The sequence below is a fragment of the Leopardus geoffroyi genome, chromosome C3, assembly GCF_018350155.1.
Source record: "Leopardus geoffroyi isolate Oge1 chromosome C3, O.geoffroyi_Oge1_pat1.0, whole genome shotgun sequence".
NCBI classification, from domain to species: Eukaryota; Metazoa; Chordata; class Mammalia; order Carnivora; family Felidae; genus Leopardus; species Leopardus geoffroyi.
This window is the reverse complement of record NC_059338.1, coordinates 37,464,012-37,477,050: the sequence shown is the minus strand read 5'-3', so window position 1 is coordinate 37,477,050 and position 13,039 is coordinate 37,464,012.

Here is a 13,039-nt window from a genome sequence, read left to right as displayed (position 1 = left end):
CTGCTTAATCAGTCTAAGGATTTAAATGTTAATCTCACCCAGAAACACCTTCAAAGGAACACTCAAAATATTTGACCAAATATCTGGGCACCCTATGGACCACTCAAGTTGACACATAAAATTAACCATCACAGCCTTTTTATGCTTTGCTTTCCTAGAATAGTAATCGACCCCAATCTACCTCTTAGGTTACTCCTTCCCCACCCTCCTTCAGGAAGAAAAATCATTGAAACACTCTTGTTTCTGGAAGATATATCATATTTATCTGTGGTTTTGTGAACTCCCAATCCACCACTGAATACTCTTTGGGGTTTAATACCTCACTGTGAATAATACTATTTTACACAAAATTTGTCTTATATGATTGTATATTTTTTTTACAAACACACATAAAGCTATTTAAAATCCTTGTGAGGGGCACCTGGGTGGCGCAGTCGGTTGGACGTCCGACTTCAGCCAGGTCACGATCTCGCGGTCCGTGAGTTCGAGCCCCGCGTCAGGCTCTGGGCTGATGGCTCAGAGCCTGGAGCCTGTTTCCGATTCTGTGTCTCCCTCTCTCTCTGCCCCTCCCCCGTTCATGCTCTGTCTCCCTCTGTCCCAAAAATAAATAAACGTTGAAAAAAAAAAATTAAAAAATAAAAAAATAAAAAATAAAATCCTTGTGAAATAGAATGGAATATAAATATGCATACATTGCTTTTACCAACCAAATGTTTTACATCTTTAACAATTTCTCTTATAAAGTGAAAGCTGTGTTTTAAGAAAGGTCTTAAGTTGTTGGGTTTTCAGACTAACTCAGTCTTCTCTTTTTCTTCCTTTTTAAAAAATGTTTATTTATTTTTGAGAGAGAGAGAGAGATAGCGAGCAGGGGAGGGGCAGAGGGAGAGGGAGACACAGAATCCCAAGCAGGCTCCAGGCTCTCAGCTGTCAGCACAGAGCACGATGCAGGGCTCAAACTCAAAATAGTGAGATCATGACCTGAGCCGAAGTCAGACAGTCAACTGACTGAGCCACCCAGGTGCCCCTTTTTTCTTCCTGTTTTATTAATAAACCAGAAAAGGCTTTCCTGGTTCTTAGTTTTTTTCTATTTTTTTTTCACAGTTTCTTAGTTTGAAAGAACAGAGATGTTGTAGACACTAGCTGATAAACCCAGAGTCTTTAAAATTCATTCCATCATGATTTCATAAACATTTACCCATCATAATTTTGAGATATTTGGAACACATAGATGAGTAATTTATAGTCAGTTGCATTTAGGGATTCATAACCATATGAAAGAGAGGGGGGGGAGGGAGAATGATCAAAAACATAATCCTGGAACTTAAAGCCCCATGCTTCTCCACTTTACAGGTGAACTAGATGCAAAAATCTATAACCAGTTGGGCAGATTATATTGAATGGTGTAACCCAGTACAAGAGAAAACACTGAGGTGACACCCACTTTTATAAATCTGTACCTGGGTTTGAGCCTGGCTCAAGAGAATTAAGCCACTGGGCAAAATGCCAGTCTGGTGACTGACTGGCATGAGTTCAATATGACTTGCCATACCTCCCAACAATCCTGTTGTTTAAAGTCCACTCCTTTTCTCATTCTCAACAAGGGCTATTTCAGATATTCTCCATTGTTTTCATTTCTCCATCTCTACTACTCACTTCTCCACTTTAATAGATGACCTTTTTTTCTAACTTCAACCCTCTCCCCCAACCATAAGCTATTAACACTCAGCCACCAAATTATAGTCCAAGCCTCTACCTTCCCTCCCCTTCCAAAGGTCAGTGTAGAGATCATGGGGAAGTTCGGACTCACATTGCCCTTAAGCTGCCTACTCAGTTTCTTTTCTAGGTACCTAGTCAGCTGTGTGTCACTGTTTTCTGTACTGCTGGTCCCTGAGAGGAAATCTGGGACAGGGTATCCTTCAGGTAAGACATGAGACTGGGGAAGACTACCACTCCAGTTTATCCAGGATCATCAGTTAGACTGCAAATACACATGAATCTCTTTACTGATGCGTTGGGCCAATTTTAAAAGTGGATTTGCAATGTGGAAGAGAAAAGGCCAAAACTCTGCACTGAATGGGCTTCTCCCTGAATCCAAAGGAAAACTATCTGTAGCAAACACTGTCAGTATCCTGCCTCATATCCCCCTGGGCTTAAGTTCACTGTGAGTATGGTTTCCACACACACAGTTTCTTACCTCAAGCCTCCATGTCTTTTTCCTTTGCTTGAAGGGTCTCTTCAGTCCCATGGGAGGTTGTTCTGCTACAGCAGGTATGCAACACACAAGTGTGGAGGGGGAGTTACACCTTTGGGGGCAATCTTCAACCAATAGGGATTGGGGTGGGTGAATAAATGCCCCAGCTACCTCACCACCACAGGGATGATTCTGTGCTGTCCCACCTGGTTTCTCAGAAGATTCTCTGTGGGATTGAGTCCTAGTTGTCTACTCATTAACAATGGAACACCACTCATTGCTAACCCATTCATTAATGCCACTCAATAAAGCACACTTGCTGGCTTTTCTCCCTTTTCTGTCTCACTTTTCCCAAGTCTTCTTCTGTGCTTCTTAGAATCACCTCACAAATAAACTTTCTACACCCAAAGCCTTGCACCCAAGAGTTTGCTTTTTAAGAAGCCCAAACTAAGATGTTGAACAACTTAGGTTTTTCAGAAAGGGATTCCCATAACTAGAGTCACCTACACTGACCATGCAGCTTTCAGATTTGTTTCTGTATCAGATACCTCTTGTGAAACTTCTTGTGAACCATTTCAGAGTGTCTTGGCCTCATTTATCTTTTATTCCAGCTCCTGCTGTGGCAACCAATTCTCTGCGTATTCTTTCAGATTCCTCTAGGTGCAACCTGGCAATATCTCACATCAGGCCCATGGAGCTTGCTTCTCACTCTCCACCTGGGCTTTGTCTGATGATTCCATAGTGAAGAACAGTGTAGAAACTGATTGTGGTTCTCATGCTTATGCAACTCAGGAGTACTGAGCCACACAACTCATGGCTTTGGGGAGGGGATCTTTGAGCAGTGGGGTATGGGATCCAACTGATAAATACTACCCCCGTTTTATCTCTAATTAACAGCCTGGAGATGTATCTCAGGCAACTCCTTGGAAGCCCCAGTGGATCCTACAGTAAATCACCCACAGTAGTGTCCAACTTGATAATGCATCTTTGCAGTGGTTTTTTGTCTTCCCTGTTCCCCCACATCCCTTGATCCTGCTTCCTGGTTCACACTCCTCAATAAAGAATCTATACTTAAGCCTTTGTTTCAGGCTCTGTTTCCTGGTGAATTAGGGTAAGATAGTACCTTTCTTCTTATCAGCCTCATTTTTTAATTCTTCCCTATGAAAGTTTTATCAACCTTTTGGTAAACCAAGAATGGTGGTGGCTCCCTGGATTCATACTTCTTGCCTCATTTGTACTATTTGTACTATTCTGTAAATTTGCATTATTTAGTCTGAAATGATGCCCTGTAGTTTCAGAGCCTGGTGAGGGATGTCAAGTCACACAGATACTTTTTTCCCCCTTTTTTCTTTTTGCTTTGGTGCACAGCTGTGGGGAGATTTGACACACCGGCTCTCCTAGTGGGTCCAAAATAGGTTGGAACTTGTGAGTTGGGTCCTTTCTTTGATGTAACTATCAGTGTAAATTGCACAACTGTTGCTCTCCTTCTGTACATGAAGAGACAAACATGAATACACTGTGGTGGTAGTCACCATCTAAAATGGCTCCTGGTGGCTTTTTCCCTGAGATCAGGAACACGACAGGGATGCCCACTCTCACCTCTGTTGTTTAACATAGTGTTGGAAGTTCTAGCATCAGCAAGCAGACAACAAAAGGAAATCAAAGGCATCAAAATTGGCAAAGATGAAGTCAAGCTTTCACTATTTGCAGATGACATGATACTATACATGGAAAATCCGATAGACTCCACCAAAAGTCTGCTAGAACTGATACATGAATTCAGCAAAGTCGCAGGATACAAAATCAATGTACAGAAATCAGTTGCATTCTTATTCACTAACAATGAAGCAACAGAAAGACAAATAAAGAAACTGATCCCATTCACAATTGCACCAAGAAGCATAAAATACCTAAGAATAAATCTAACCATTCTTTATATCTTTATATATTTAATATATATAAATAAATCTAACCATTCTTTATATCTTTATATATTCTTTATATCTTTATATCTAACCATTCTTTATATCTTTATATATTCTTTATATCTTTATATCTTTATAAAGATATAAAAGATCTGTATGCTGAAAACTATAGAAAGCTTATGAAGGTAATTGAAGAAGATATAAAGAAATGGAAAGACATTCCCTGCTCATGGATTGGAAGAATAAATATTGTCAAAATGTCAATACTACCCAAAGCTATCTACACATTCAATGCAATCCCAATCAAAATTGCACCAGCATTCCTCTCGAAACTAGAACAAGCAATCCTAAAATTCATATGGAACCACAAAAGGCCCCGAATAGCCAAAGTAATTTTGAAGAAGAAGACCAAAGCAGGAGGCATCACAATCCCAGACTTTAGCCTCTACTACAAAGCTGTCATCATCAAGACAGCATGGTATTGGCACAAAAACAGACACACAGACCAATGGAATAGAATAGAAACCCCAGAACTAGACCCACAAACGTATGGCCAACTAATCTTTGACAAAGCAGGAAAGAACATCCAATGGAAAAAAGACAGTCTCTTTAACAAATGGTGCTGGGAGAACTGGACAGCAACATGCAGAAGGTTGAAACTAGACCACTTTCTCACACCATTCACAAAAATAAACTCAAAATGGATAAAGGACCTGAATGTGAGACAGGAAACCATCAAAACCCTGGAGGAGAAAGCAGGAAAAGACCTCTCTGACCTCAGCTGTAGCAATCTCTTACTCGACACATCCCCAAAGACAAGGGAATTAAAAGCAAAAATGAACTACTGGGACCTTATGAAGATAAAAGGCTTCTGCACAGCAAAGGAAACAACCAACAAAACTAAAAGGCAACCAACGGAATGGGAAAAGATATTTGCAAATGACATATCGGACAAAGGGCTAGTATCCAAAATCTATAAAGAGCTCACCAAACTCCACACCCGAAAAACAAATAACCCAGTGAAGAAATGGGCAGAAAACATGAATGGACACTTCTCTAAAGAAGACATCCGGATGGCCAACAGGCACATGAAAAGATGCTCAACGTCGCTCCTTATCAGGGAAATACAAATCAAAATCACACTCAGATATCACCTCACGCCAGTCAGAGTGGCCAAAATGAACCAATCAGGAGACTATAGATGCTGGAGAGGATGTGGAGAAACGGGAACCCTCTTGCACTGTTGGTGGGAATGCAAATTGGTGCAGCCGCTCTGGAAAACAGTGTGGAGGTTCCTCAGAAAATTAAAAATAGACCTACCCTATGACCCAGCAATAGCACTGCTAGGAATTTATCCAAGGGATACAGGAGTACTGATGCATAGGGGCACTTGTACCCCAATGTTCATAGCAGCACTCTCAACAATAGCCAAATTATGGAAAGAGCCTAAATGTCCATCAACTGATGAATGGATAAAGAAATTGTGGTTTATATACACAATGGAGTACTACAGGGCAATGAGAAAGAACGAAATATGGCCCTTTGTAGCAATGTGGATGGAACTGGAGAGTGTGATGCTAAGTGAAATAAGCCATACAGAGAAAGACAGATATCATGTTTTCACTCTTATGTGGATCCTGAGAAACTTAACAGAAACCCATGGGGGAGGGGAAGGAAAAAAAAAAGAGGTTAGAGTGGGAGAGAGCCAAAGCATAAGAGACTCTTAAAAACTGAGAACAAACTGAGGGTTGATGGGGGGTGGGAGGGAGGGGAGGGTGGGTGATGGGTATTGAGGAAGGCACCTTTTGGGATGAGCACTGGGTGTTGTATGGAAACCAATTTGACAATAAATTTCATATATTGGAATAAAATAAAATAAAATAAAATAAAATAAAATAAAATAAAATAAAATAAAATAAAATGGCACCTGGTGATCTGTGATCCTGATATTCACTCCCTTGTACAATCCCCTCCTCTTGAGTGTCAGTGGGATCCAGTGACTTGGTTCTAACAAATAGAATACAGCAAAAGTGATGAGATGTCACTTCCAAGATTAGGTTAGAAAGGACTGTGACTTCCATCTTGCTCACACATTCTCTCTGGTTCTTCTCTCTTGTTCATTCTGATGAAGCCAGCTGCCATGTTGTGAGATACCCTATAGAGAAGCCTACACGGCAAGGAACTGAGAGAGGCCTCTGGCCAACAGTCTGCAAAGAACTGAGGCCTTCAGTGCAATAGCCCAGGAGAAGCTAAATCCTGCCAATGACCAGATGGGTGAGCTTGGAAACACATTCTTCCTTCAGCTGATCTTTGAGGTGACTGCAGGCAGCCCCCAACTTACTTATAATTTTTTCACTTTACAATGGTATGGAAGCAACACACACACATTCAGTAGAAACTATACTTCAAATTTTGAATTTTAATCTTTTCTGGGGCTGGCAATATACAGTACAGTTTTTTTCATGACATTGGGCAGAGGCAGTGAGCTGAAGCTCCCAGTCAGTCAGGCAATTATGAGGGTGGACAACCATTCTGTACCCAAACAACCAGGCTGGTTTTCACTTTCAGTACAGTAGTCAATAAATTACATGATATATTCAACACTCTATTATAAAATAAGCTTCCTGCTAGATGATGTTGCCCAGCTGTAGTATAATGTAAGTGTTCTGAGCATGAAGGTAGGCTAAGCTATGATGTTTGGTAAGTTGGTTGTATTAAATGCATGTTCAACTTAATGGCATTTTCAATTTATGATGGATTTATATGGATGTGATCCCATTGTAAGTCAAGGAAGATCTGTATAGCCCCATCCAACATTTTGATTGCAGCCTTGTGAGAGACCCTGGCTCAGAGGACTCAGCCAAGCCATTTTGTGATTCCTGACCCACATGAACTGTGAAATAATAAATGTTATATTAATAATATATTGCCCTCGGGGCACCTGGATGGCTCAGTCAGTTCACTGTCCAACTCTTGATTTCGGCTCAGGTCATGATCCCATGGTCGTGGGATTGAGCCCTACACTGGGCTTTGCACTGAGTGTGGAACCTACTTAAAATTCTCTCCCTCTGCCACTTTCACTCACTCATGCATACACACACTCTCTCTCTCTCAAATAAAAATAATAATAATAATAATATATTGTCCAAAAACAAACATTAATTCTCTGGGACAGTAAATCTAAAGCCATAAAGAAGAAGAACATATTTTCTGGTTACATTTGATTTGAAATGGGTTGCTTTCCACAACTCACCCCCTATTGGAATCAACTAGTTACTTTAAAAATTTTATTTATTTATTTATTTATTTATTTATTTATTTATTTATAGCATGTGCATACATGTGAGCAGGGCAGAGAGCGAGGAAGAGAGAGAATCCCAAGTAGGCTCCAAGTTGTGAGCCTGACACAGGGCTTGATCCCACAAACTGTGAGATCATGACCTGAGCTGAAATCAAGAGTCAGACACCCAATGAACTGAGCTACCCAGGCACCCCTACTTATTTTTTATTTGAGAGAGAGAGAGCAAAGGCAGGGGAAAGGGGCAGAGGGAGAGAGAGAGAGAGAGAGAGAGAGAGAAAGAAACCCAAGCAGTCTCCACTCAGTGCAGAGCCTGGAGCAGGGCTTGATCCCACAACCCTGGGATCATGACCTGAGCTGAAACCAAGAGTCAAACACTCAATCAGCTGAGCCACCCAGGTACCCCTCTACTAGTTATTTTAAACTGTAGAGTAGTTAGTTCCTTTTATATTTTCTCTTTCAGCCTTCAGATATAACAACAGAGTTGTAAGTATACCTACCTTAGTTGAAACCACTAAAATGATGGTTTGAAGTGTTTCCCTTCAAGAAAAACAAGTTTCCATCCTGTTTTTATGGCTGCAAGGCCAAATGTCTCTCTCTCTCTCTCTCTCTCTCTCTCTCTCTGTCTAAAGTATATATTCAGCAAACTTTGAGAACCTACTACTGGGTGCACCAAGTCCTCTGACTAAGGTTGGGGGTTACAAGGATTAACTAGACTTGGTCTTTAGTGAGGGAGTCTAACAAGTCGACAAGGCCATTAAATATGGTAGGATAAGCCTCAGTCGCTTTGGAAACACAGAGTGGGGATTCTGTAAGATTTTTTGTAGGACTTGATTTCTGAATTGAGATCTGAACAAGTGGTAGATGGCCAGATGGAGTAAATGGAAGGGAGTCTGTGGTAAGAGCGGAACAGTATGTGCAAAGCCTTGGAATCTTAATCATTAGGTTATTCTACTTCACTTTTTCTGTATTTTTAGTATCTCCCTTTCCATTTGGCCTCTTCTTCTTGGCCTTTAAACATCTTAATATTTACTAGAATCAAAAACAATGAAAAAGAAGATGGCAGAGTAGGAGGACCCTAAGCTCATCTTGTTCCACAGATAACAACTAGATAATATACCAGTGAATAACCCAGAAAATGACCTGAAGACAAGGCAGAAGAAATGCCACAACTAAATATAGAGAAGAGGCCATATCGGAGAGGGTAGGAAGAGCGGAGATTGGAAGCTAAATGGACGTGCAGCACTGTCCCTGGGAGGGAGGGAGACTGTGGGCATGGAAAGGGGAAAGAAACATACCCTTACACTGAGGAGCCCACACAGGAAAATGAATCCCCATAACATTTGGCTTTGAAAACCAGAGGGGCCAAATTTCGTGAGTTTTTACAACCAGTAGGACTTAAAACCTGGATTTTAGAATCAACAGGCTCAGCTCTGGGAGAGCCAGGAAAGTCAAAAGGAAACTGACTCCCCACCCTTAAAGAGACAATACGAAAAATAGTCCATGGAGATACAGCATAGAAGCAGCAGTTTGAAAAATGCCTGGGGTGTACAGGAGGGAGAGTAGTTTACTCATCTCAGAGCATGTCCCAAAGGGGCAGAGATCCTTGGGAGACCTCTCCAGGAATAAAGGAGCAGGCAGGGGCCAATTTCCTCCCTTATCCCCTAGCATAAACACATGGCCACCTATAGGAACCACCCTAGTGCTGACACTACCTAACTTGCTAACACCAGTCCCCTATTCCTCTCTGTCCCCTTGTGCTGTGTTTCAGTCAAGGCTTGTCTCCAGCCAAGCCTGCCTCAGTCCTGAAACTGCAGGGCCACTCCCACAGAGGGCCAGTGGCCCAAACCTTGCTAATACCGCTGGACTGCTACACTGCCCAACACCCCCCCTTCCCGCATATTGCAGATCTGCTCCCTCCAATATGTTCTTGGCTGGAGCCCATCAAGGGAGGTGCCACACACCTGGCAGTGTGCAAGCAGCCCCACTGCCTAGCACCACTTCAAGATGACTCCTGCCCTGGAGAGAGGGGAAGATAACCACACACACCAGTCAGAGGCCTCAGCAGTGTGCTGAAGGCTGACAACTGGTCTGACTGCAAGCCTCGCACAATAAGGAAAGCCTTTGGGCTTTGGGAAAATACCCTGCAGTTTGGTGCTACCACATCTCTGGTAAATGCTTAGTCTGACTCAAACCCAAGGCAGCTTCAGACTGGCCCACTAACACCACAGGGAACTAAACACTGACCACAAGAGGCAAAGAGAGCCACTGCAGATAACAGGACTGAAGAAAAATGTGGCTGAGCCACAATAGCAGGGCACATGCACATAGGAGACACACCTGAAGAGCCAGATTTCAGTAAACAGGGAACATTGCACTGCAGAACACTATAGAACCTCTTCTTAATAAGGCCATTATTTTCAAGAGCAGGAGACATAGCTGACTTTCCTAACATAGAGAAAAAGACACAGGGAGTTAGACAAAATGTGGAGACAAAGAATAAGTCCCAAATGAAAGAAATGGACAAAAATCACAGCAAGATATCTAAGCAAAATGGAAATAAGTAATATGTCTGATAGAGAATTTAAAATTATGATCATAAAGATACTCACTGGACTTGAGAAAAGAGTGAAGGACATTTGCAAGACCCTTAACAAAGAGATTAAAAAAGAACCAATCAGAGATGAAGAACACAATCAAAGAAATTAAAAATACACTAGATGGAATAAATAGTACATTAGAGGAAGCAGAAATACAAATCAGAGACCTAGAGGGCAGAGTAATGGAAAGTAATCAAGCTGAGCAGGTGAGAAAAAAATTATGCAAAATGAGAATAGACTTAGGGAACTCAGTGATACCATCAAGTGTAATAACATTCACATTACAGGGACTCCAGAAGGAGAAGAAAGAGAAAAGAGGGGCAGAAAATTTATTTGAAGAAATAATAGCTGGAAACCTCCTGAATCTGGGGAAAGAAACAGAAATCCAGATCCAGGAGGCACAGAGACGCCCAACAAAATCTCCCCAAGGAGGTCCACACCAAGACACATAGTAATTAAAATGGCAAAAAGTAGTAAGGAGAGAATTTTATTTTTTTAAGTTTATTTGTTTGTTTGTTTGTTTATTTATTTATTTAGAGAGGGAGAGAGCACACATACACATGTGAGCAGGGGAGGGGCAGAGAGAGAGAGAGAGAGAAAGAGAGAACCCCAAGCAGGCTCCTCACTGTTGGCGCAGAATCCAATGTGGGGTTCAATCCCACGAACTGTGAGAACATGACCTGAGCCAAAATCAAGAGCCAGATGCCTGACCTAATGAACCACCCAAGTGCTCCAGGAGAGAATTTTAAAAGCACCAAGAGAGAAGAAAACAGTTACATACAAGGGAAACTCCATAAGGCTGTTAGCTGATTTTTCAGCAGAAACATTGCAGGCCATAAGGGAATGGTATGAAAATATTCAAAGGGCTGAAAGGAAAAAATCTACAGCCCAGAATATTCTATCCAGGAAGGCTATCATTTGGAATAGAAGGAGAGGTAAAGAGTTTCCCAGACAAACAAAAGTTAAAGAAATTCATGACCACTGACCTAGCCCTACAAGAAATGTCAAAGGGGACTCTGAATGAAAAGGAAAGACCGTAATCAAGAATAAGGAAAGTAGAAAACACAAAAGCAGTAAAGATAAGTATACCTGAAAAATCAGTCAAAGGACTCACAGGATAAAAGGATGTAAAGTATGACACTGTATACTTAAATATGGGGAGGAGAAATGTAAAAAATGGGTTCAAACTTAAGCAGCCATCAACTTAAGATAGACTACTATATGCAGAATAGTAACCACCAATCAAAAGCCAGTAATAGAAATGCAAAAAATAAAGAGAAAGGGATCCCAGTATATCACTAAAGAAAGCCTACTAATCATGAGAGAAAAGAGCGAGGGAAGAAAGGAACAAACTACAAAAACAACTATAAAACAATAACAAAATGGCAATAAATACATACCTGTAAATAACACTTTGAATGTAAATGGACTAAATACTCCAATCAAAAGACATAGGGTGATAGAATGGATAAAAAATAAGACCCATCCCCATGCTGCCTACAAGGATTCATTCCAGACCTACAGACACATGCAGATTGAAAGTGAAGGAATGGAGCAGCATTTATCATGCAAATGGATGTTAAAAGAAGCTGGGGTAGCAATACTTATATTGGACAAAATAAAAAAAAAAGATTCACCAAGATCAAATGGGATTTATCTCTGGGATGTAGTGTGGTTCAACATTCTCAGATCAATGTGATACATCGATAAGAAATGGATAAAAACCATATGATCATTTCAATAGATGCAGAAAAAGTATTTGACAAAGTACAAAACAAAGAGGGTAACAAAAGGAGAAGAAGTATACTATTTAATAATAAAGAGAACAATCCAGCAAGAAGATTTAACAATAGTAAATATTTCTGCCCCCAACAAAGAAGCACCCAACTATTTAAAGCAGTTAATGACAAACATAAAGGAAATAATCGGGGGTACCAGGGTGGCTCAGTCAGTTAAATGTCAGACTCTTGATTTTGGCTCAGGTCATGATCTCACAGTTCATGAGTTTGAGCTCTACGTCGGGCTTTGCACTGACAGCACAGAACCTGCTTGGGATTCTCTCTCTGCCCCTTCCCTGCACTCTCTCTCTCTCTCTCTCTCTCTCTCTCTCAAGATAAATAAATAAGGTTTTAAAAAAGGAAGTAATTGATAATAATACAATAATAGCACCCCACTTACATCAATAGACAGATCATGCAAACAGAAGATCAACAAGGAATTAGAGGCTTTGAATGACACATTGGACCAGATGGACCTAACAAATATATTCAGAACATTCCATCCTAAAACAGTAGAATACACATTCTTTTCAAGTGCACATTGAACATTCTCCAGAACAGATCACATATTAGGCCACAAAACAAATCTCAACAAATTCAAAAAGATCAGTCATACCATGCATCTTTCCTGACCACAATGTTCTGAAACTAGAAATCAACCACAAGAAAAAAATCTAGGAAGAGCTCAAAACATAGAGGTTTAATAACATGCTACTAAACAATGAATGAGTCAACCAAGAAATCAAAGAGGAAATAAAAAAATACATGGAGACAAATGAAAAAGAAAACACAATGGTCCAAAATCTTTGAGATGCAGCAAAAGCAGTTATAAGAGGAAAGTTTATAACAATATAGGCCTTCCTCAGGAAGTAAGAAAAACCTCAAACAACCTAACCTTATACCTAAAGGATCTAAAAAATGAACAACAACAACAACAAAAAACCCAAATACAGTAAAAGGAAGGAAATAATAAACATTAGAGCAGAAATAAATGATATAGAAGCAATACAAAACAAAATGAACAAACAAAAAGAAACTAAAAAACAATAAAACAGATCAATAAAACCAGGAGGTGGTTCTTTGAAAGTAACAACAAAATTGATAAACTTTTAGCCAGAATCATCAAAAGAGAGAGAGAGAGGGGATTCAAAGAAACAAAATCAGAAATGAAAGAGGAGATGGGAATGCAAGCTGGTGCAACCACTCTGGAAAACAGTTTGGAGGTTCCTCAAAAAACTAAAAATAGA